The 27667-nt window shown below is 40.4% G+C and overlaps 1 pseudogene; it reads right to left on the bottom strand.

Moving 5' to 3' along the window:
- The window catches only part of LOC123751543 (probable glutamate receptor), a 66292-nt pseudogene that overhangs the window by 31296 nt on the left and 7329 nt on the right, over positions 1-27667 (bottom strand).

Here is a 27667-nt window from a genome sequence, read left to right on the forward strand (position 1 = left end):
TGAAGTCGCTCGTGGAGAATAATAAGAAAATCATAGCAGAATACATGTTTATTTGATAACTGAATGTGATGATTCTAAAGCCCAAGAGACATGATACCACACTAACACCACAACAGACTGATGTAACCGGAATGATTTAACTCATGGTAACTTTTCTCTAGTGGAAACGATGAGTCTAACGCTGCTGAAAATATGATGATCAAATCCCACATCAGAAGATGGAGAAACGACGACGATTCGGTCCGTCAGGGACCATTATTAAGTGGTGCGTGTGGTCTTGATAATGGTCCAGGATGGACCACACAACTTAATAATGGTCCTCGACGGACCGAAATGTCGTCGTTTGGAATTTTATGAAAAAAGATATTGTGATTTAGCATATTATAGCACAAAAAGTTTAATTTCTGCTCCTGTATGTTAAATGCTTCCTAGTGGACTTAACTTACCTGCCTGATCACCATACCCATCATGCCTGACCAGGTACCATCGACACGCTTAATGCCCCAAGATCCATCAGGAGGTCTCAAGTACATGTACCTAGAGCCAAGAAAAACAAACTGGTTTACTAATAGAATACCACTCGTAATACAGCAACTTGCATTATGTTTGCCAGTGCAATGTCTAAACATTAAATTACTTAAAAATGATGCTAACTCTATTGCATCGTAGATAAAGAAGTACCTTCTAGTGATCATATACAGTGCGAAGGATTTATCAATATTTTTTTATTACTTTTATTGTTCTAAAATGCCACAACCTAATATATTAATGTTACCTAGGCTCAACAGTTCCTGTGTATCATACCAATTAGTTCCTGTATGTTGTACCTGGGATCTTTCTGGAATTTTTTTACGTAACTGTAATCATCCCTTACTCGTAATTTTTCCCTCTCAGTTAATGAATATTTTAATTGTTGATAATGGTATAATTCTTCTACCCTTTTATGATCGACACTTAGACTACAGGCAGTAAAATAGCATTTATTAAGCAATATGTTGGATTGGCTGCCTGAGGCTGTAGAAGTAAATTAATTGGGTAACAGTTTATAAGTTTAAGCTGAGAAATTTCTGTCTGTGGTCATGGAATTGAGAAACCTTCATATGCGGAGTAATGTCATCTTGGCATTGATATTTCTGTCATCACTAAGCTGCAGAAGGTAGTGCATACATACAGTCTTGTGCACAAAGTGCTAAAGAAAACATTCAAGTAGTAATCTATCATACTAGTGAAACAGAGTGATATTTAACATCCATGTACCAAAATTAGCTACAAAGATTGAGTACACATCCACAAATTATAGTACATAAATTTTTTCCTTGAAACCTGGATTCAGAAACATTGTTTTTCGTTGAACTCCTATAGTAATACCAGACCAACAGTACTAGGTGTGGATATTATCTAAGTGTAGGAAACCATGCATTGCGAACATGTCTAGTTTATTTTTAAACATTAAGTTATTAATTTGGTCTGTCTGTATATCTGTGAGACAGTTAATCTTTTATTGGTTGCTAATTAACGTAATGCGAATCTCCTTTTTTATATAGCAGTGTAAATAAACATAATGTAAATTTTATCTCTATATTTTATGTATCCCTCTTTTCTTTAAGTGATAAAAGTGCTTAATGCAAGATTCCCTACAGATTGTCATACATAAAGAGCTAAAAAATTTCTTGTCAAAGACTTTTGCTCATTCAAATCCACCATTTAATCTCTAATATATTCCTGCCGTAGAGTTTGACATTTAATTGGAAAATGGTGATTAGCATAGTGTCAGAACTAGAATTATAATAATTCTTTGGTTGCTGTGGAAAAGTTTGGTGAATCAGACACTCGAAGTCTACCATGGGTACTACAAACTGTGATTTACGAGAAGTTGAGAGCCGTGGCGAGGTATGACACACAGGTCCGTCAAGGGTCCAACAAACTCCAGTCTCTCTTCCGGGCGAATCTTGGTTTTCTCCCTGGTAACCATGATGTTAAGGGAGTTTATCTCTGTTGCCAACTTCAAAGTCGGCCGCTGAAGTAACCTATAGACAGAGTAGATAACAATGCTTCCTTCAGTAGGGTAAGCCTGCAAACAGTATACATATATGAATATAAATAAGTTTCGCTATTAACTGAAATATTTACTTTTATCATATATCTTGAATATTTTTTTCTAACAACCAAACATAAAACACAATTTATATTCTTCTGAATAATCTTCCGACATTTTAAATACTTAATAAAGTATTTAGTTATTCAATTAATTATCTGTCTCATAATTTAACTAAATTAAACTCGCGAGTATTTGCATTAGTTATTCCTTGCATTTGTTTCTTCATTCTCACCTGGAGAACTTGTCAGGGAAGAGCGGGAGGCTGGAGGTGAGGGCGAGGCCTCGGTGGGACGTCCAGGAGGCCACCTTCAGCGCCTGGGCTCCCCTAGGACTGTACGGCAGCTGGATGTACATAACACATCTATTGAGAGGTTCAGAAAGTATTCATAAAATATTTGTTTTGATATTTGATAATATTAGCAACAAGTAGAAAATCTTTCTTCCCCTAAACAAAACGAATCATGCTAACCCATATCTCTCACAGAGTATAATAAAGAGTATGTGAAAAGCAGCAATACCTGAAGCTGATTAGTGATTCATGAATAATCAGAAGAATGGAGTTAGTCATGGAGAGCAGCCCATGGAGGACCTGCAGGTGGTGGAGGGGGAGGTGGGTGAGGACCAGGAGCCTCGTCGACCACACCAGGAGGCGGCCCTAGTAGTATGATTTATGACTACGAGGGGCCGTTTTGCTTTTTTCGAGGGCCCCTCGTAGTCATACCTGTTTTTCGTTGCAGTTTTGAAGGGCCCCTCGTTGTCATACCTGTTTTTCGTTGCAGTTTTGAAGGGCCCCTCGTAGTCATACCTGTTTTTCGTTGCAGTTTTGAAGGGCCCCTCGTAGTCATACCTGTTTTTCGTTGCAGTTTTGAAGGGCCCCTCGTAGTCATACCTGTATTTCGTTGCAGTTTTGAAGGGCCCCTCGTAGTCATACCTGTTTTTCGTTGCAGTTTTGAAGGGCCCCTCGTAGTCATACCTGTTGTCGTTGCAGTTTTGAAGGGCCCCTCGTAGTCATACCTGTTTTTCGTTGCAGTTTTGAAGGGCCCCTTGTAGTCATACCTGTTTTTCGTTGCAGTTTTGAAGGGCCCCTCGTAGTCATACCTGTTTTTCGTTGCAGTTTTGAAGGGCCCCTCGTAGTCATACCTGTTTTTCGTTGCAGTTTTGAAATGCCCCTCGTAGTCATACCTGTTTTTCGTTGCAGTTTTGAAGGGCCCCTCGTAGTCATACCTGTTTTTCGTTGCAGTTTTGAAGGGCCCCTCGTAGTCATACCTGTTTTTCGTTGCAGTTTTGAAGGGCCCCTCGTAGTCATACCTGTTTTTCGTTGCAGTTTTACAGTTTTATGGGGACACGATCCGGCATACCTGTTTTTCGTTACCCGAGCAGGTGATTGCCTTATAGTCCATGAAATTACGCTCAAGGGTATTAAAAGGTCCCTCGTAGTCATACATGTTTTTCGTTAACCCCTGTGGTTCATGCATAGGCATTGCTAATGGTCAATGACGTCACCAGCTAGCCGCTCAGCGTTCCTGCACAGGCACGATCAAGGGGATTAAAAAGCCGGTCTATGAGTCGTGTGTTTTGTGATACAACAGTGGTCCTGAAACCTAATGTAAAATACCATCAATCCTAGTCTATTTTAAATTTCCTATTTACTTCCAACTATCGTCCATTGCAAAAAGGGGAAGCAACACAGAGCATTAACTACCATGTATCTCAGCGTTCATCCCTGTAACTGAACCAGTATTTACCCAGGTCTTTTTTCCTAAATATAAATGTAAAACTTATCCAATTTATTCCTGTTCTGTTTCATGTTGATACGTTTAATAGGTTATTAATATACCCCTTTACTATGACCATTCAGTCACACCTCTATCATGTCACCCCTTTTTCTTCTTCTTCATCTTTCTAGATAATGTAATTTTAGCTTTGACAATCTTTCTTGAAGGATCGTTTATTATGCATAGGGCAAAAAATAAAAATGAAAAAACTGTTATCAGTCGTTTATATGAAAAAACAGAGCCCTGGGCATTGGTGATTTCAATGCGAGTTCAGTATTAAACCAATATTGTCCCTAACCGTATACACATCTCACATTCGCTGAAAACATACCTACCACACCTTACTTCAGCATATAACAAATAAAAAATACTCATTCAGTAAAAGCAAGCCTCTCATGTTTTTTGAAATAAGGCCTTATGCGGCGCGAGGCGCGCTAAATGTGGATCCCAGGAGGTTCACACATAAGTGTGAACTCTTAATCTGGCTTAATACCTCAACTGTACTCTGTGCTTCATCAAAGTTGATATTCAGCTACAATAGCTCGTATTTTCGCTCATTGCTTATATTTTCTGTTATTCATAAACCCGATCAAACCATCCTAACCTAACCTAACTTAACTTATTATATATAACAAACAAATACATTCTACAGTCCAGTTATTGTTGATGTTTAGTGACATCGTGAAAAGCGACCTCAGGTATAGGGATAAGGTATTGCTGGCCATTAGCATATAGGTGTCAAGGTATTACAGCACCTGACTTGTCAACTATGTATGACGTCACCAGATGGCCAATGCGGCCTTTAGCTTCCTACCTGTATATGTTCTGTATTTAATGTTATTATTAAAAAATGACTAGACTAACCATCCCCACCTAACCTAATCAGAGGTTTAAGAATATACATTGTATAGGTTTCTATTATTTTATTAGTAATAAAAGTTTACATTCTAGTCTTAACAGTAAAATTGTAATGGGGAACAAGCATAATATTTCAGATGTTGGTCATAGCAATCCCAGATCCTGGTAATTTTTTGTGAGACCAGTTCCTCTGCCACATCAAATCTGGAAGAATAAATAGAAACCATATTAGCAACACAGAATAATAATAATAATAAATAAGCAATAATATGAAAGACAATATATGGCAAACACCTAAAATATACTTACAGCTCAGTAATATGAGGAGTCATCACACAGCGATAGACATTTATCCTGTCCATCTATGCAAAATGTCTTTTTGCAGTTAGGCATTGCAAAATTAGAATATGCAAATTGAATTATCTTCCTATCGTTCATATTATATTCCCCATATTCAAATAAAGTTTGAAATTTATGTAGTGCAGCTCTCAAGTTCAGGTTGCATAATTGATAAACGAAAAACAGGTATGACTACGAGGGGCCCTTCAAAACTGCAACGAAAAACAGGTATGACTACGAGGGGCCCTTCAAAACTATAACGAAAAACAGGTATGACTACGAGGGGCCCTCGAAAAAAGCAAAACGGCCCCTCGTAGTCATAAATCATACTACTGGCCCTTGAGGGACCACTGGGCGAAGGTGGCGAGGAAGGCGAGGTCGTCGCTCACCACCACCACCGTCACGCACCATGACACCTGCCGCACCTGTTGACGTCAACATGGTAGATGTTATGTGAGAGTGACCAACCCGCCTCAGTAGTGATGTGAGAGTGATCTACCCGCCTCAGTAGTGGTGTGAGAGTGACCTACCCGCCTCAGTAGTGATGTGAGAGTGACCTACCCACCTCGGTAGTGATGTGAGAGTGACCTACCCGCCTCAGTAGTGATGTGAGAGTGACCTACCCGCCTCAGTAGTGATGTGAGAGTGACCTACCCGCCTCAGTAGTGATGTGAGAGTGACCTACCCGCCTCAGTAGTGATGTGAGAGTGACCTACCCGCCTCAGTAGTGGCGTGAGAGTGACCTACCCGCCTCAGTAGTGGCGTAAGAGTGACCTACCCGCCTCAGTAGTGATGTGAGAGTGACCTACCCGCGTCAGTAGTGGCGTGAGAGTGACCTACCCGCCTCAGTAGTAATGTGAGAGTGACCTACCCGCCTCAGTAGTAATGTGAGAGTGAGCTATCTGCCTCAGTAGTGATATGAGAGTGACCTACCCGCCTCAGTAGTGATGTGAGAGTGACCTACCCGCCTCAGTAGTAATGTGAGAGTGAGCTATCTGCCTCAGTAGTGATATGAGAGTGACCTACCCGCCTCAGTAGTGATGTGAGAGTGACCTACCCGCCTCAGGAGTGATGTGAGAGTGACTTATCCGCCTCACTAGTGACGTGAGAGTGACCTACTCACCTAAGTAGCGATGTGAGAATGACGAACCCGCCTCTGCAGTGATGTGAGAATGAACTACTCGCCTCTGCAGTGATGTTATTGATATTAAACCGCTCAAGAAGTAATGTGAGAGTGACTACCTTCTAATATAATTCTCAATTCTATATATATATATATATATATATATATATATATATATATATATATATATATATATATATATATATGTATATATATATATATATATATATATATATATTTATATATATATATATATATATATATATATATATATATATATATATATATATATATATATATACACCCGTCCACTCATGTGCGGTACCAGCATGTGCGTTGCTGAGCCACAGCAACCTTCCCTGTCCCCTCGTCCTCCACACCATCTCTCACTTTCGTCCCCTCGTCATTCCTACCATTTCCCACTCCCTCGTCTGATGCCTTCCCAAATGGTCTGTTTCCATCAGAAAATAGGGAACATCAAGTGATCTGATGTTCCCATCAATGAAATATAAGAAATACAGTTAAAAATTGAAATCAAAATATGAAAAAATTAACAAATAAACTATACCCAAGAAATGAAATGGTAAACAATACATCTCAATTCCAATGCAATTCACACAAAATAATTAAATCAAAATGAAAATAAATGAAAATTCATTTTATCAGTGTAATCAGAAACATTGAAATGGAATTGTAACATATTTAGTATAGCATGTTTGTTGCTTTTACATGCAACAGATGGGGCTGTTTTTCAGGAAAAGCATAGTTTTACCTGTCACAGGTTCGGCATCTATGCTCATACTTACGAATGAACGGTATGGTAATCAATGCAATCGGAAACATTGAAATGGAATTCGTGACATATTTAGTATAGAGTGCATGTTCCTATTATGTGCAACAGATGGGGCTGTTTTTAAAAAAACACATGATTTTACCTGTCACAGGGTGTGGCATCTATATAGTTGGCATATAAAAAGATGTGCTTGTTCGATTGCAACGTTGTGTAAAAATTTCAGAGCAATCGGTGAAGAACTTTCGGAGATTACAGCGTGTGTTGCTCTTATGTCCATCAGATGACGCTGTTTTTTTTTTTTTTTTAAGCATGTTTTTTTATCTGTCACAGGTGAGGCATGTATAAAGTAAATATACAAAAATACGCGCCTATTCGAATGCAACGTTCTGTCAAAATTTCAAAGCAATCGGTAAAGAGGTTTCGAAGATTTCCCTCACATGAAAAACACATGAAAAACAAAGCTTTTCTGAAAAAAACACAGTTTTGAAAAACACAGTTTTCTGAAAAAGCATGTTTTTTTTTTTTACCGTCACAGACGTGACTTCTATATAGTATGTATATATAAAAAAAAAACCTGCCCGGATGCGAATGGAACGTTGTGTGAAAATTTCAAAGCAATCGGTGAAGAACTTTCGGAGATTAGCGATTTTAAACAAACTAACATTTCCATTTTTATTTATATAGATGTCAGGCTTATATCTAGGTCCCCCCAAATGTCTAACTGCTGACGACCGCCATGATGAACGACCGTCCTCACGACAGTTCCCAATGTCAAGAAGCTGTTGTACTAAAGTGCCCGACTGTAATCAACCCAAGAACAAGGACCCAAGAACAGAAAACGGGACATTGTGTCACTTTCGCGAGCCACTACCATTTATGTGTACATTATTGTTTGGCCTTCCTGGCTGCTACCAGGCCAGGAAGGTAATGTTTGGTCTAGTTTCTCATCTTACTATCATCATTGTTACCAATAATGGCCCTAATTTGATCTCTATTCTATTTATATACGTTGATTGTAGGCATCCATCAATATCATTAAACTATGGAGTTGGCGGTCTAGATTGGCCTCTCCGGGGCGCAAAGCCAGGGTAAGTTGATATGTGGAAGAAGCTGTTACCCATGCAGCAGGTATAACAGCAGGTATTATTCTTGATAACAACATTGATATCATGATTTGCAGTTGGTTGTCTGTGTTGACTGGTTCTCTGATAACCATCTTAAAGGTAGGTGCCCTCCATAGTCCTTGACCTGACCTAATCTAACCTATTACCTAATCTAATATTGACATTTAATATAATCTAACTTTACCTAATCTTATCTAGTGTACCCTAACCAACTTAATCTAATCTGACCTAACATTAACCATACATAATATAACGCACGCACACGCGTGCACACGCGTGCACACACACAAGGGACCTGTGGCTGAGGGGACAGTGCTTAGGACTCGTAAACCTCGCGTCCTGTTTTGATCCTGGTGCCGGCTGAAACAGATAGGCAGAGTTTCTTTCACCCTGATGCGCCTTTTACCTAGCAGTAAATAGGTACCTGGGAGTTAGACAGCTGTTACAGGTTGCTTCCTAGGGGGTGTGTGGGAAACAAAGAATGGTTAGAAATTAGTAACAGTTGAGAGGCGGGCCAAAAGAGCAGAGCTCATCCCCTGTAAGCACAACTAGGTGAACACACACACACACACACACACACACACACACACACACACACACACACACACACACACACACACACAGACACACAGACATACACACACACACACACACACACACACACACACACACACACACACACACACACACACACACACACACACATACACACACACACACACACACACACACACACACACACACACACACACACACACACATACACACACACACACACACACACACACACACACACACACACACACACACACACACACATACACACATACACACATACACACATACACACACACACACACACACACACACCATACCCACCTGCTCATCATGGGCGACATCAATCACGGAAAGATTGACTGGGAGAACAAGGAACCGCATGGAGGCGAGGATATGTGGAGAGCCAAACTATTGGAGGTGGTGACAAGAAACATTTTAACCCAGCATGTCAGAGAACCCACAAGGATGAGAGGCAATGACGAACCAGCGAGACTCGACCTAGTCTTCACTCTGAACGACTCCGACATAAAAGAAATCGGTTTTGAGGACCCAGTAGGAATGAGCGACCACAGTGTACTGGTGTTTGAGTACCTGATTGAAGAAGGGTTATTGAACTCGAGGAGTGATACCGAAACCAAAAGGTTAGCATACCGAAAGGGAAACTATAGGGAAATGAAAGGGAAACAGATATAGCATGGAAAACAGAGCTCAGGGGAAAGACGGCCTAAGATATGATGGATTACATCACGCAGAAGTGCAAGGACGCATCAAACAAGTTTGGCCCAGTCCAAAAGGAAAACAGAGAAATGAAGATGAGAAACCCATGGTTTATTCAGAGATGTAGGCTAGCTAAACAGCAAAGTAAAAGGGCATGGAGAAACTATAGTAATAACAGGACACTGGAGAGCAGAGAAAGATACCAGAATGCCAGGAATGAATATGTCAGGATGAGAAGAGAGGCAGAAAGACAATACGAAAATGATATCGCAAGCAAGGCAAAGACTCAGCCTAAATTGTTGCATAGCCACATTAGGAGAAAAACAACAGTAAAGGAACAGGTTATAAAATTAAGGATAGGGGTGGAAGGATTCACTACAAATGACAAGGAAGTGTGTGAGGAACTGAAAAAGAAATCCCAGGAGGTCTTCACCTTAGAGCAAGGAGAAATTCCAGAGATAAGTGAGGGAATAGCTAACCAGGAACCACTGGAAGAGTTTGAGATTACCAGCGGGGAAGTAACGAAGTGTTTACTAGAGTTGGATATGACAAAGGCTATAGGCCCAGATGGAATCTCCCCTTGGATACTAAAGGAAGGAGCAAGAGAACTGTGTCTAACACTCTCCATAGTGTATAACAAATCACTGGCAACAGGGGAACTGCCAGATATTTGGAAAGCAGCTAACATAGTAACGATATACAAGAAAGGGGATAGGCAGGACTGAACTACAGGCCAGTGTCCCTAACCTGCATACCATGCAAGCTGATGGAGAAGACTGTGCGAAAAAAACTAGTGGAGCATCTGGAGCGAAGGAACTTTGTAACACAGCATCAACATGGGTTTAGGGATGGCAGGTCCTTCCTCACAGGGTAACTTAAATTCTACGACCAGGCAACAAAAATAAGGCAAGAAAGAGAAGGGCAGGCAGACTGCATATTTTTGGATTGTCAGAAAGCCTTTGATACAATGCCACACAAGAGGCTAGTGCGAAAGTTGGAGATGCAGGCCGGAGTGAAATTGAAGGTACTCCGGTGGATAGAGGAGTACCTAAGCAACAGGAGACAACGAGTCTGTGTGAGGGGTGAGGTCTCAGATTGGCGAGACGTTACAAGTGGAGTCCCGCAGGGGTCAGTCCTTGGACCTATACTGTTTCTGGTATATGTAAATAATCTCCCAGAGGGTATAGATTCGTTCCTCTCAATGTTTGCCGACGATGCAAAAATTATGAGGAGGATTGAAACAGAGGATGATAGTAGGAGGCTACAAGATAACCTAGATAGACTGAGTGAATGGTCCAACAAATGGCTGTTGAAGTTCAACCCGAGTAAATGCAAAGTAATGAAACTAGGCAGTGGAAACAGGAGGCCAGACAAAGGATACAGAATAGGAGATGAAGTACTTAATGAAACAGACAGAGAGAAAGATCTAGGAGTTGATATCACACCAAACCTGTCTCCTGAAGCCCACATAAAGAGAATAACGTCAGCGGCATATGCGAGGCTGGCTAACATCAGAACGGCGTTCAGGAACCTGTGTAAGAAATCATTTAGAATCTTGTACACCATATATGTAAGACCAATCCTGGAGTATGCGGCCCCAGCATGGAGCTCGTACCTTGTCAAGCACAAGACGAAGCTGGAAAAAGTCCAAAGGTATGCTACTAGACTAGTCCCAGAACTAAGAGGCATGAGTTATGAGGAAAGGCTGCGGGAAATGCACCTTACGACACTGGAAGACAGAAGAGTAGGGGGGGACATGATCACAACCTAGAAAATCCTCAGGTGAATCGACCGGGTAAACAAGGATGAACTATAGAACACTGGAGGGACGCGAACAAGGGGACACAGGTGGAAGCTGAGTACCCAAATGAGCCACAGAGACATTAGAAAGATTTTTTTCAGTGTCAGAGTAGTTAGTAAATGGAATGCACTAGGAAGTGATGTGGTAGAGGCTGACTCCATACACAGTTTCAAATGTAGATATGACAGAGCCCAGTAGGCTCAGGAATCTGTACATCAGTTGATTGACGGTTGAGAGGCGGGACCAAAGAGCCAGAGCTCAATCCCCACAAACACAACTAGGTGAGTACAACTAGATGAGTACACACACACACACACACACACACACACACACACACACACACACACACACACACACTCACACAGTTGAGGTCAGACAGCCGCAGTGGTCAGAAGGGTCTGGAAAGCTCTTGCAAAGCTAGTGAATTGGGAGGGATAATCAGTGTATATGCGTATATGAGTGTATATAAGTGATTGAATAACTAGTAAGCTCACTCAAACCACAAGAAAGTGAAGAAAAACAGTAGAAAAAGTACCACTGAAAATAATTGTTGAGTACATCGTGGTATTGTGAAATTGTGGAGCTGGAGCCTTACTAGTGACCTCACCAGCTGTGACGCAGGGACGCGGGGATCTCACACCTGACCAGTCGCGTGAAGTACTTTCTCGCCTGTTTGTGCTAGATTGTGCAAGGTATTGAGGAGTGCCTTTTTGGCTAGGTTGTTACTGCAATGACTAGATCAGGAAGGGGTTCAAGGTCAATCACCAGCAGGGACGAGGAGGAGGACAAATTTATAGAAAAATTTATAGGGAAATTTGTAGAGAGAAGGAGCGATTGGATGGAGGATCCAATCCAAGGGATTAAAAGCGAGTTATTTCAGAAAATACAGGATGCGGTAGAGAAGCAGAAACAAGAGCTTATGCTCTATATTCAGGAAAAGATTAGGAAGAGAAGAGAGGACTGGGAGAGGGAATGTGCTCGGATCACAAATGAATTAGGAAGGATTAACAGCATGGCTAAGGACAGAGGATTAGTGGGGGATGGGTTAGTGAGTGCGGTTGGGATGGAGAATCCCCACGGGACAGGCTACCAGCAGGACAATGAATTACTGAGGAGACGGTCTATTATATTACATGGATTCGAATCTGGGGCACCAACAAGACAAGAAAAGATAGAGACGGAAAAATATGAATTGCATGAGATATTGAGATGTATTGGAGCAGGAATGGCAGAACACGAGGTGGATATCAGCCGCCGGGTTGGACCTTACAATTGTACCAAGAATAGACCTGTTCTGGTGCAATTCTCCAATGAGGAGGCTGTGGAGTGCATAATGAGGAACAAGCATTTACTCAGAGGAAGTGAAACCCATTACAATGTGTTTATAGAGAGGTTTATGACGAAAGATGAACAAATAGCCCACAAGAATAGATGGCAAGCACAACACCGAAATAGCCTCCCAGGTAGTCTCAACTCCCAGGTCACCTCCCAGGTCGCATCCTCCCCAGCTCAGCCCTCCTATACCTCCCCCCCTGCCTCAGCCCCCTAAACCCCCCCCCCCCTGCTTCATCCCCCCAAAACCCCCCCTGCCCCTTCCACATTTGAACTTCCCCAACAACTCCCCTGCCCCTGCTGCATTACACCTGTCAACGACCCCAGTGAGTCAAGCCTTGCCCTCCCCAAACCCACCTTCTCATCCCCCCTCCCCTACTACCCCCTTCTACTCCCCTGCCCCTTCTACCCCATTGCCTTCAATTCCATCTACTCCATCCCAGCTCCCACTGCACCCCTCTTCCACTCACCCCCAAACCCCACCCAACCCTCGCCCCTCCTATGCACCTCCAGCCCACATTTAACCCCCTCACCTTGTAACCCCCTAACACCTTCCCCCATCTCCCCCCTTCCCCTCTTCTACCCCAAAACCCACACTTACCCCCGATTCCCCCCTAACTAATACACCCTCTCTTCCAATTCCAGCACCCATGCTCCATTCTCCTCTCAGCCCTCTGCCCTCAATATCCCTCTCCACCCAAACCTCTCAACCTCTATCTGACTCTCAGTCTCACTCTATTTCTCAACCCCCCTATGCTATTCAGACCCTCCCTAACTTTCAGACCCATTATGCCCTTCCTACCCCCTAGATGCCCAGACCCCATTTGACTACCAGGCACTCCCAGGCACCCCCCCTAGCACCCCCCAAGACACCCCCCCACAGCCCCCACTTGCCCCCCAGAAACCCCCCAGTCCCCCCCAGACCCCCGGTGAAAAGGGGAACTCTGGCACCAGAGTTTCCAAGAAGAGTCTCAAGGTTTGGTACACCAATGCTGATGGGGTATCCAATAAAGTAGAAAAGATAAAAGAAAGAGTTAGTGAGGCAATGACGTTTATTTCCGCGTTGCTATATCCGTTGTTCACCAATACCTGAGTTACTCTTTCAAACTCTCTACTCACGTTGCTCCATTCAGAGTAGTGGGTAAGCGCTCGACGAATATAAGCATTGAAAACACTTGCTTTGTATCTTTGGGGGCACTCACTTCTACCGTTCAGGCACAATCCTATGTTGGTGGGCTTAGTATATACTTTGGGCCAACGTAAATACTAAGTCCAAAGATGGATATAAGATGAAAGCTGTTGAAAATTATAGCATAGAAGAACTCTGTTTAGTGTTTGCAGGTTAAAGTTGTGTGTATGTGTGTGTACTAAAGTCTTTGAAAATGTAATAAGTTAATACGAAACGCGTTCAAGCGTCGCGTCAGACTAGAAATAAAAATGAATTTTGGAGAATTCATTTTTCAATTACCATCGACAGTGAAAAGAAACATAAGAAATATTGAGAAAGTTCGTGTTAGAATTATTAATCTTACTTTTTCGGTCATATTTAATAATATATGTTTACAAGAAAGACTGCTACCAAAATATACTAATATATATATATACATATATACATATATATATATATATATATATATATATATATATATATATATATATATATATATATATATATATATATGTCGTACCTAGTAGCCAGAACTCACTTCTCAGCCTACTATTCAAGGCCCGATTTGCCTAATAAGCCAAGTATTCCTGAATTAATATATTAACTATAATTTTTTTCTTATGAAATGATAAAGCAACCCTTTTCTCTATGTATGAGGTCAATTTTTTTTTATTGGAGTTAAAATTAACGTAGATATATGACCGAACCTAACCAACCCTACCTAACCTAACCTAACCTATATTTATAGGCAAGGTTGGGTTAGGTAGCCAAAAAAAGCTAGGTTAGGTTAGGTTAGGTAGGTTAGGTAGACGAAAAAACATTAATTCATGAAAACTTGGCTTATTAGGCAAATCGGGCCTTGAATAGTAGGCTGAGAAGTGCGTTCTGGCTATTAGGTACGACATATATATATATATATATATATATATATATATGTCGTACCTAATAGCCAGAACGCACTTCTCAGCCTACTATGCAAGGCCCGATTTGCATAGTAAGCCAAGTTTTCATGAATTAATTGTTTTTCGTCTACCTAACCTACCTAACCTAACCTAACATAACTTTTTCGGCTACCTAACCTAACCTTACCTATAAAGATAGGTTAGGTTAGGTTAGGTAGGGTTGGTTAGGTTCGGTCATATATCTACGTTAATTTTAACTCCAATAAAAAAAATTGATCTCATACATAATGAAATGGGCAGCTTTATCATTTCGTAAGAAAAAAATTAGAGAAAATATATTAATTCAGGAAAACTTGGCTTATTAGGCAAATCGGGCTTTGCATAGTAGGCTGAAAAGTGCATTCTGGCTACTAGGTACGACATATATATATATATATATATATATATATATATATATATATATAGACATATGTCGTACCTAGTAGCCAGAACGCATTTCTCAGCCTACTATGCGAAGCCCGATTTGCCTAATAAGCCATGTTTTCCTGAATTAATATATTTTCACTAATTTTTTCTGATGAAATGATAAAGCTATCCATTTCATTATGCATGAGGTCAATTTTTTTTTATTCGAGTTAAAATTAACGTAGATATATGACAGAACCTAACCAACCTTACCTAACCTAACCTAACCTATCTTTATAGGTTAGGTTAGGTTAGGTAGCCGAAAAAGTTAGGTTAGGTTAGGTTAGGTAGGTTAGGTAGTAGAAAAAACATTAATTTATGAAAACTTGGCTTATTAGGCAAATCGAGCCTTGCATAGTAGGCTGAGAAGTGCGTTCTGGCTACTAGGTACGATATATATATATATATATATATATATATATATATATATATATATATATATATATATATATATATATATATATATATATATGTCGTACCTAGTAGCCAGAACGCACTTCACAGCCTACTATGCAAGGCCCGATTTGCCTAATAAGCCACGTTTTCATGAATTAATTGTTTTTCGACTACCTAACCTACCTAACCTAACTTAACCTAACTTTTTTGGCTACCTAACCTAACCTAACCTATAAAGATAGGTTAGGTTAGGTTAGGTTAGGTTAGGTAGGGTTGGTTAGGTTCGGTCATATATCTACGTTAATTTTAACTCCAATAAAAAAAAATTGACCTCATACATAATGAAATTGGTAAATTTATCATTTCATAAGAAAAAAATTTGAGAAAATATATTAATTCAGGAAAACTTGGCTTACTAGGCAAATCGGGCCTTGCATAGTAGGCCAAAAAGTGCGTTCTGGCTACTAGGTACGACATATATATATATATATATATATATATATATATATATATATATATATATATATATATATATATATATATATATATATTTATATATATATATATATATATATATATATATATATATATATATATATGGCACAACTCTCCTAAACACGAGAGTTAAGTATACAACTTTAGAACATTTTCCCACCAGGAGACTCGAACCCTAGCCAGCACAGAAGCCTTCCAGCAACTGGCATAACAGGTACGCCTTAACCCGCTCAGACCCTTAAAGAGATGGTAATTTCGGAGTATTTAAATACCCCAAAGATCAACACCTCCCAAGAGCACCAGAGCAAGTGAGGGGTCATTTATACGTTAATTTCATCAAGTCCCTGTTAATATGGGAAGACACAGTGTCTCTGCTTAAGGCACAACTCTCCTAAACACGAGAGTTAAGTATACAACTTTAGAACACTTTCCCACCAGGAGACTCGAACCCTAGCCAGCACAGAAGCCTTCCAGCAACTGGCATAACAGGTACGCCTTAACCTGCTCCACCACCCACTCAGACAATTAAAGAGATGGTAATTTCGGAGTATTTAAATACCCCAAAGATCAACACCTCCCAAGAGCACCAGAGCAAGTGAGGGGTCATTTATACGTTAATTTCATCAAGTCCCTGTTAATATGGGAAGACACAGTGTCTCTGCTTAAGGCACAACTCTCCTAAACACGAGAGTTAAGTATACAACTTTAGAACACTTTCCCACCAGGAGACTCGAACCCTAGCCAGCACAGAAGCCTTCCAGCAACTGGCATAACAGGTACGCCTTAACCTGCTCCACCACCCACTCAGACCCTTAAAGAGATGGTAATTTCGGAGTATTTAAATACCCCAAAGATCAACACCTCCCAAGAGCACCAGAGCAAGTGAGGGGTCATTTATACGTTAATTTCATCAAGTCCCTGTTAATATGGGAAGACACAGTGTCTCTGCTTAAGGCACAACTCTCCTAAACACGAGAGTTAAGTATACAACTTTAGAACACTTTCCCACCAGGAGACTCGAACCCTAGCCAGCACAGAAGCCTTCCAGCAGGGAAGGTACTATTAACAGGGACTTGATGAAATTAACGTATAAATGACCCCTCACTTGCTCTGGTGCTCTTGGGAGGTGTTGATCTTTTGGGTATTTAAATACTCCGAAATTACCATCTCTTTAAGGGTCTGAGCGGGTGGTGGAGCGGGTTAAGGCGTACCTGTTATGCCAGTTGCTGGAAGGCTTCTGTGCTGGCTAGGGTTCGAGTCTCCTGGTGGGAAAGTGTTCTAAAGTTGTATATATATATATATATATATATATATATATATATATATATATATATATATATATATATATATATATATATATATATATATATGTACCCTATATGTAACCCCTTTTTTGTAAGAAAGTTCAAATCAAACAAATATATATGTGTACATACAAAAGAATGTGGGTGGTAGGAGAAGATAATATTTGCGTCCAGTGAGAAACCACAAGGTCTCCTCTGAATACTTTTTTTTTTCTTCCTCGATGCAATGGGTCCCCACATTGGCACCAGAGGTGATACCCTCACAAACAAAATATATATATATATATATATATATATATATATATATATATATATATATATATATATATATATTTTGGTAGCAGTCTTTCCTGTAGACATATATTATTAAATATGACCGAAAAAGTAAGTCTAATACGAATTTTCTCGATCTTTCTTATGTTTCTTTTAACTGTTGATGGTAATTGAAAAATCAGATCTCCAAAATTCATTTTAATTTCTAGTCTGAGGTGACACTTAAGCGCATTTCGTAAAACTTATTACATTTTCAAAGATTTCAGTTTACACACACACACACAACTATAACTGAATAGAGCTTAAACATCTTCGATTTTTTATACCTGCATTTGGGTGAGGTGATATGTTACAACAGTTTTGGATGAGGTGAAAACAAACTTTCAACACAAGCCAGAACACCAAACAATGGGTATTGAAGGTAAGAATGGAAGTAATTGCAGAGGGCCTATTGGCCCATATTTCTTGATGCTTCTATATTGGAGCGTAGTCTTGAAGCGGGTAGAATATAGTTGTGCATTAATTGGCTGTTGATTGCAGGTGTTGACTTCTTGATGAGTAGTGCCTCGCAGACATCAAGCCGCCTGCTGTCGCTGTATCTATCGATGATTTCTGTGCTGTTTGCTAAGATTTCTCTGGTGATGGTTTGGTTGTGGGAAGAGATTATATGTTCCTTAATGGAGCCCTGTTGCTTATGCATCGTTAAACGCCTGGAAAGAGATGTTGTTGTCATGCCTATATACTGAGTTTTTTGAGGCTTACAGTCCCCAAGTGGGCATTTGAAGGCATACACGACGTTGGTCTCTTTAAAGCATTCTGCTTTTTGTCTGGAGAGTTTCTCATGAGTAGGCTGGCCGTTTTCTTGGTTTTATAGTAAATCGTCAGTTGTATCTTCTGATTTTTGACTGTAGGGATAACGTTTCTATTAACAATATATTTCAGGACCCTTTCCTCCGTTTTATGAGGTGTGGAAAAGAAGTTCCTATAAAATAGTCCAATAGGGGGTATAGGTGTTGTGTTAGTTGTCTTTTCAGAGGTTGCATGGCGTTTCACTTTCCTTCTTATGATGTCTTCAACGAAACCAATGGAGAAGCCGTTGTTGACTAGGACCTGCCTTACCCTACAGAGTTCTTCGTCGACTTGCTTCCATTCTGAGCTGTGGCTGAGAGCACGGTCGACATAAGCGTTAACAACACTCCTCTTGTACCTGTCTGGGCAGTCACTGTTGGCATTTAGGCACATTCCTATGTTTGTTTCCTTAGGAAGGAACTGCAGTGTGGAAAATGCAATGAATTCCTTAGGACTGCAGTGTGAAAACCTCCGCTCCTTTCCATGACTGTTACATCTAGAAAGGGCAGCTTCCCATCCTTCTCCATCTCGTAAGTGAAACGCAAAACAGAATTCTGCTCAAATGCCTCCTTCAGCTCCTGCAGATGTCTAACATCAGGTACCTGTGTAAAAATGTCGTCAACATACCTGCAGTATATGGCCGGTTTCAAGTTTATGTCGACTAAGACTTTTTGCTCGATGGTACCCATGTAGAAGTTCGCAAACAGGACACCTAGGAGAGAACCCATGGCGACCCCATCTACTTGCTTATACATGTGTCCATCCGGGCTCAAGAAGGGTGCCTCTTTAGTACAAGCTTGGAGTAGTTTCCTTAGAATGTTTTCTGGTATGTCAAGAGGAGTACAGGCCGGATCACGATACACTCTGTCGGCTATCATCCCGATTGTTTCATCCACAGGTACGTTGGTAAACAGTGATTCTACGTCCAACGAGGCTCTTATCCCTGCAAACGGCCATCAATACTCAGAATAGACTTAAAACGTTGATAAAGCGAGAGGGGCTATTCAGTAAATTCAATTTTAATAATAAAAGGATAGACTGGGAGATAATAAACAGGGAACTTACAAACATTCCACGGGGAACTATTCTAAGAAATACAAGTCCTACAGAAGGAATAGAAAACCTGACTTCAGAAGCGTATCAAGTCTGTCTGAAACATGTTCCTTTGAGGAAAGCCAGACAGAGATCTAACGTAGAAAGAGAACGCAGACGACACTATAAACGCAGAAAAAAATAACGGAACTGCTTATGTAGACACGAATTTCCCGTCAGAGAAGGAATAATTTAAATAGGGAGATTGAAGAAATCGAGCGAAAATTGAAACACTCATGTGAAACTGAAGAAAGGCATTTAGAACAGAAAGCAATTCAGGAAATAAAGAAAAATCCAAAATATTTCTTCTCATATGCGAAATCAAAAGCAAAAACCACTGCCAGTATTGGACCTATTCGTACAAGTGAAGGTTCATACACGGAGGATGACAAAGAAATTAGTGAAATCCTAAAAAAGCAGTATGAGGACATGTTTAGCACTCCAATAAACAACATGAAGGTGGAAGATCCAGACAATTTCTTTATGCGGGATATTCAAACCCCTGTAAATATAACTGATATAAACACGAGCACACTAAATTTTGAAAGAGAAATTGAAAACATGCCCATGCACTCGGCCCCAGGTCCAGACTCATGGAATTCAATATTTATAAAGAAATGTAAAGTGCCGGTAGCACAGGCACTCAGTATAGTGTGGAGGAAGAGCTTGGACATGGGGGAGATACCAGATGCACTTAAAGTAGCAGACATAGCCCCTCTAGACAAGGGAGGGAGCAAAGCATTGGCAAAAAATTATAGACCAGTTGCTCTAACATCGCACATCATAAAAGTATTTGAGAGAGTGATTAGGAGTCAGATCACCAATTTCATGGAGACCAATGACCTTCACAACCCCGACCAACATGAATTTCGAGCGGGAAGATCGTGCCTCTCACAGCTACTTGAGCACTACGACAAAGTCACTGAGGCATTAGAAGAAAAACAGAATGCAGATGTGATATACACGGACTTCGCAAAGGCTTTCGATAAATGTGACCATGGCGTGATAGCACACAAAATGAAGTCAATGGGAATAACCGGTAAAGTAGGACGCTGGATACTCAGTTTTCTGTCAAACAGGACTCAGCGAGTAACGGTCAACCATATAAAATCTAGTCCAAGTGCAGTTAAAAGCTCTATACCTCAGGGTACAGTCCTTGCACCGCTGCTTTTCCTTATTCTCATATCAGATATAGACAAAAATACAAGGCACAGCTTCGTATCATCCTTTGCAGATGCCACAAAAATCAGTATGAAAATTACCTCGGCTGAAGACATTGAAAAACTTCAAGCTGATATTAATAAAGTTTTCGACTGGGCATCAGAAAATAACATGATGTTTAACAGTGATAAATTCCAGGTACTCAGGTACGGTAAAAATGAGGACCTTAAACATAATACAGAGTACAAAACACAATCAAATGTACCCATAGTAGGAAAACAGCAGGTAAAAGATTTGGGAATAACAATGTCTGACGACCTAACGTTTAAGGAGCATAACCAAGCAAATATTGCGACAGCCAGAAAAATGATAGGATGGATTACGAGAACTTTCAAATCCAGGGATCCCATCACAATAGTTGTACTCTTCAAGTCACTTGTGTTGTCCCGTCTTGAGTACTGCTCAGTACTCACTTCCCCCTTCAGAGCAGGAGAGATTGCTGAAATAGAGGGAATACAGAGAACATATATGGCATGCATAGACGCAATAAAGCACCTAAATTATTGGGATCGTCTCAAAGCCCTCCAAATGTACTCACTAGAAAGAAGACGAGAGATATCAAATAATATACACCTGGAAGATACTGGAGGGCCAAGTACCAAATCTACACAGTAAAATAACAACGTACTGGAGTGAAAGATATGGAAGAAAATGTAGAATAGAACCAGTGAAGAGCAGAGGTGCCATAGGCACAATCAGAGAACACTGTATAAACATCAGAGGTCCGCGGTTGTTCAACGTGCTCCCAGCAAGCATAAGAAATATTGCCGGAACAACCGTGGACATTTTCAAGAGGAAACTAGATTTATTCCTCCAAGGAGTGCCGGACCAACCGGGCTGTGGTGGGTATGTGGGCCTGCGGGCCGCTCCAAGCAACAGCCTGGTGGACCAAACTCTCACAAGTCAAGCCTGGCCTCGGGCCGGGCTTGGGGAGTAGAAGAACTCCTAGAACCCCATCAACTAGGTATCAACCAGGTATTCCTTTGGAGACTTCAGGCTGAAGGCGCAAGAGACATAAGGAGTCAGCAAGCCGTTGAGTCGTTTCGCCAGTCTGTACGTGGGTGTGGGTATCTGGCTGATGATTGGCCGAAGTGGGTTTCCAGGCCTATGTGTCTTGACATTTCCATACGCATATCCAGGTTTGTATTCCCCAATAATCTTTGGCAGGTGGAGTCCGGGTTTCTTGGCGTTCACAGTTTCGATCAATCTGTTAACCTTTGCTTTCAATTCGGCTGTAGTGTCCTTCATAACCCTTTAGAATTTAGTTTGGTCAGAGAGTATGAGGTTCATTTTCGCCAGATATTCGTCTTTTTTAAGAATGACGCATATTGGCGACTTGTCACCTCCCCTGACGACTATCTCCTTGTTCTCACGAAGGCTCTTAGCTGCCGCTTTGAGCTCGCAGGACAGTATGGTGCTTCCGTAGTTTCCTCGATTCTTTCCTCTTTATGCGATAAGTTCTGCTTGTAAGGTGTCCTTGATGGTGACCTTCTTTTGTGTCTCGAGGTCGAATATGTCGTCCAATAGGATTTCCAACTCCACTTTCCGGGCCATCTCACTTGGTCTGGACATAACGTGACAGTTTATACCCAGATTTAGGAGAGTGACTTGGTCCTCAGTGAGGTTGATGCCTGCAAGGTTCAGGAAGCCGTCTCTCGGTCGTGGAATTGCCATAGGTCCTCCATAAAATGTTGTTAGTGTCTTGATTATCCTTGTTTCGGTGCTGAGGTGATGTCGATCTGTGAGGATGTCGAGGTGTTGTTCGATGCAAGTATGGAGACTTTCGTCGATGTTGCTGTTTCTCAATTGGTTTGTAGTATGAAGTAGTTGCGTTTTGTTGTCTTTGATTTAATTTTCTACCTTGTGTATCATGTGAAGAAAATTCAAATGTTTTTGCGTGTATAATAGAAAATATTTAGGCAAATCTGACCTTGCATAGTAGGCCAAGAACGGCGTTCTGGCTACTAGGTAATATATATATATATATATATATATATATATATATATATATATATATATATATATATATTAAATATGACCGAAAAAGTAAGATTAATAATTCTAACACGAATTTTCTCAATATTTCTTATGTTTCTTTTCACTGTTGACGGTAATTGAAAAATCAATTCTCCAAAATTCATTTTTATTTCTAGTCTGATGCGACACTTGAACGCGTTTCGTAATAACTTATTACATTTTCAAAGACTCTTAGTTTACACACACACAACTATAACCTGCAAACACTAAACAGAGTTCTAACTATGCTATGATTTAAAAAGCTTTCATTTTATTTTATACTCGCATTTTGGGTGAGGTGATATGTTACAACAGTTTTGGATGAGGTGAACAAAACTTTCAACACAAGACTGAACACGAAACAATGGGCATTAATTGGGTAAATTGAAGGTAAGAATGGAAGTAACTGCAGAGGGACTATTGGCACATATTTCTTGATGCTTCTATATTGGAGCAGAGTCTTGAAGAGGGTAGAATATAGTTGTGCATTAATTGGCTGTTGATTGCTGGTGTTGACTTCTTGATGTGTATTGCCTCGCAGATGTCAAGCCGCCTGCTATCGCTGTATCCCTCGTTGATTTGTGTGTTGCTTGCTAAGATTTCTCTGGTGATGGTCTGGTTGTGGGAAGAGATTATATGTTCCTTAATGGAGCCCTGTTGCTTATGCATCGGAAACATTCTAAGGAAACTACTCCAAGCTTGTACTAAAGAGGCACCCTTCTTGAGCCCGGATGGGCACATGTATAAGCAAGTAGATGGGGTCGCCATGGGTTCTCCTCTAGGTGTCCTGTTTGTGAACTTCTACATGGGTACCATCGAGCAAAAGGTCTTAGTCGACTTGAACTTGAAACCGGCCATATACTGCAGGTATGTTGACGACATTTTTACACAGGTACCTGATGTCAGACATCTGCAGGAGCTGAAGGAGGTATTTGAGCAGAATTCTGTGTTGCGTTTCACTCACGAGATGGAGAATGATTGGAAGCTGCCCTTTCTAGATGTAACAGTCATGGAAAGGAGCGTAGGTTTCCACACTGCAGTCTACACTAAGAAAACAAACATAGGAAAGTGCCTTAATGCCAACAGTGACTGCCCAGACAGGTACAAAAGGAGTGTTGTTAACGCTTATGTCGACCGTGCTCTCAGCCACAGCTCAGGATGGAAGCAAGTCGATAAAGAACTCTGTAGGGTAAGGCAGGTCCTAGTCAACAACGGCTTCTCCAATGGTTTCGTCGAAGACATCATAAGAAGGCAGGTGAAACGCCATACAAACTCTGAAGAGACAACTAACACAACACCTATACCCCCTATTAGACTATTTTACAGGAACTTCTTTTCCACAGCTCATAAATCGGGGGAAAGAGTCCTGAAAGATATTGTTAATAGAAACGTTATCCCTACAGACAAAAATTAGAAGATACAACTGACGGTTTACTATAAAACCAAAAAAACGACCAGCCTACTCATGAGAAACTCTCCAGATACAAAGCAGAACGCTTTAAAAGAGACCAACGTCATCTATGCCTTCAAATGCCCACTTGGAGACTGTAAGGCTCAAAGAACTCAGTATATAGGCAAGACAAAAACATCTCTTTCTAGGCGATTAACGATGAATAAGCAACAGGGCTACATTAAAGAACATTGATTCTCTTTCCACAACCAGGCCATCACCAAAGAAATCTTAGCAAACAACACAGAAATTATCGATATATACAGCAATAGCAGGCGGCTTGACATCTTAAATGTCAAGCCGACGCCGAGACCAAGCCGTTGGTCTCTTTTAAATCGTCAGTTGTATCTTCTTCTAATTTTTGTCTTTAGGGATAACGTTTCTATTAACAATAACTTTCTGGACTCTTTCCTTCATTTTATGAGCTGTGGAAAAGAAGTTCCTGTAAAAAATAGAAAATGGGTATTCATAATATATATATATATATATATATATATATATATATATATATATATATATATATATATATATATATATATATATATATATATATATGTTGTACCTAGTAGCCAGAACATCGTACTCGGCCTGCTATGCAAGGCTCGATTTGCATAATAAGCCAAGTTTTCCTGAAATAATATATTTTCTCTATTTTTTTTCTTATGAAATGATAAAGCTACCCATTTCATTATGTATGAGGTCAATTTTTTTTATTGGAGTTAAAATTAACGTAGATATATGACCGAACCTAACCAACCCTACCTAACCTAACCTAACCTATCTTTATAGATTAGGTTAGGTTAGGTAGCCGAAAAAGTCAGGTTAGGTTAGGTTAGGTAGGTTAGGTAGTCGAAAAACAATTAATTCATGAAAACTTGGCTTATTAGGCAAATTAAGAAACTAACAACATTATATGGAGGACCTATGGATATTCCACGACCATGAGACGGCTTCCTGAACCTTGCTGGAATCAACCTCACTGAGGACCATGTCTCTCTCCTAAATCTGGGTATAAACTGTCACGTTATGTCCAGACCAAGTGAGATGGCCCGGAAAGTGGAGTTGGAGATCCTGTTGGACGACATATTCGACCTCGAGACACAAAAGAAGGTCACCACCAAAGACACCTTACAAGCAGAACTTATTGCAGAAGGAGGAAAGAATCGAGGCAACTACAGAAGCACCATACTGTAAACCGAGCTCAAAGCGGCAGCTAAGAGCCTTTGTGAGAACAAGAAGATAGTCATCAGAAGAGGTGACAAGTCGCCAATATATGTCATTCTTAAGAAAGACGAATATCTGGCGAAAATGAACCTCATACTCTCTGTCCAAACTAAATTCCAAAGGGTAACGAAGGACACTGCAGCCTAATTGAAAGCAAAGGTCAACAAATTGATCGAAACTATGAACGCAAAGAAATCTGGACTCCACCTGCCAAAGATTATTGGGGAATACAAACCTGGATATGCGTATGGAAATGTCAAGACACACAAGCCTGGAAACCCACTTCGACCAATCATCAGCCAGATACCCACACCCATGTATAGACTGGCGAAGCGAATCAATGGCTTGCTGACTCCTTATGTCCCTTGCGCCTTCAGCCTGAAGTCTCCAAAGAATTTGTTGATTCACTGCGGGGAACACGGGCCACAGGGATAAGAGCCTCGTTGGACGTAGAATTACTGTTTACCAATGTACCTGCGGATGAAACAATCTGGATGATAGTGGACAGAGTGTATCGTGATCCGGCCTGTACTCCTCTTGACAAACCAGAAAACATTCTAATCAAACTACTCCAAGCTTGTACTAAATAGGCACCCTTCTTGAGCCCGAATGGGCACATGTACAAGCAAGTAGATGGGGTCGCCATGGGTTCTCCCTTAGGAGGCCTGTTTGCGAACTTCTACATGGGTACCATCGAACAAAAGGTCTTAGTCGCCATGAGCTTGAAACCGGCCATATACTGCAGGTATGTTGACGACATTTTTACACAGGTACCTGATGTCATACATCTGCAGGAGCTGAAGGAGGCATTTGAGCAGAATTCTGTGTTGCGTTTCACTCACGAGATGGAGAATGATGGGAAACAGCTCTTTCTAGATGTAACAGTCATGGAAAGGAGCGGAGGTTTCCACACTGCAGTCTACACTAAGGAAACAAACATAGGAATGTGTCTAAATGCTAACAGGGACTTCCCAGACAGGTACAAGAGGAGTGTTGTTAATGCTTATATCGACCGTGCTCTCAGCCACAGCTCAGGATGGAAGCAAGTCGATGAAGAACTCTGTAGAGTAAGGCAGGTCCTAGTCAACAAGACATCATAAGAAAGAAGGTGAAACGCCATGCAACCTCTGAAGAGACAACTAACACAACACCTGTACCCAATATTAGACTATTTTACAGGAACTTCTTTTCCACAGCTCATAAAACTGAGGAAAGGGTCCTGAAAGATATTGTTAATAGGAACGTTATCCCTACAGACAAAAATCAGAAGATACAATTGACGATTTACTATAAAACCAAAACAACGGCCTACCTACTCATGAGAAACTCTCCAGACACAAAGCAGAACGCTTTAAAAGAGACCAATGTCGTGTATGCCTTCAAATGCCCACTTGGGGACTGTAAGCCTCAAAGAACTCAGTATATAGGCAATACAACAACATCTCTTTCCAGGCGATTAACGATGCATAAGCAACAATGCTCCATTAAGGAACATATAATCTCTTCCCACAACCAGACCATCACCAGAGAAATCCTAGTAAACAACACAGAAATCATCGATAGATACAGCGATAGCAGGCGGCTTGATATCTGCGAGGCACTACACATCAAGAAGTTAACACCAGCAATCAACAGCCAATTAATACACAACTATATTCTACCCACTTCAAGACTCCAATATAGAAGCATCAAGATATATGGGCCAATAGGCCCTCTGCAGTTACTTCCTTTCTTCCCTTTAACTTACCCAATATTATACCTATTGTTTCGTGTTCTGTCTTGTGTTGAAAGTTTGTTTTCACCTCATCCAAAACTGTTGTAACATATCACCTCACCCAAATGCAGGTATATAAAATGAAAGCCGTTTAAATTATAGCATAGTAGAACTATTTTTAGTGTTTGCAGGTTATAGTTGTGTGTATGTAAACTAAAGTCTTTGAAAATGTAATAAGTTATTACGAAACGCGTTCAAGAGTCGCGTCAGACTAGAAATAAAAATGAATTTTTGGAGAATTGATTTTTTAATTACCATCGGCAGTGAAAAGAAACATAAGAAACATTGAGAAAATTTGTGTTAGAGTTATTAATCTTACTTTTTAGGTCATATTTAATAATATAAGTTTACAAGAAAGACTGCTACCAAAATATACTACATATATATACATATTATATGTATATATATATATATGCATATTATATATATGTATATATATATATATATATATATATATATATATATATATATATATATATATATATATTTATATATATATATATAGACATATGTCGTACCT

The sequence above is a fragment of the Procambarus clarkii genome, chromosome 9 (genome assembly GCF_040958095.1).
Source record: "Procambarus clarkii isolate CNS0578487 chromosome 9, FALCON_Pclarkii_2.0, whole genome shotgun sequence".
Classification (NCBI taxonomy): Eukaryota; Metazoa; Arthropoda; class Malacostraca; order Decapoda; family Cambaridae; genus Procambarus; species Procambarus clarkii.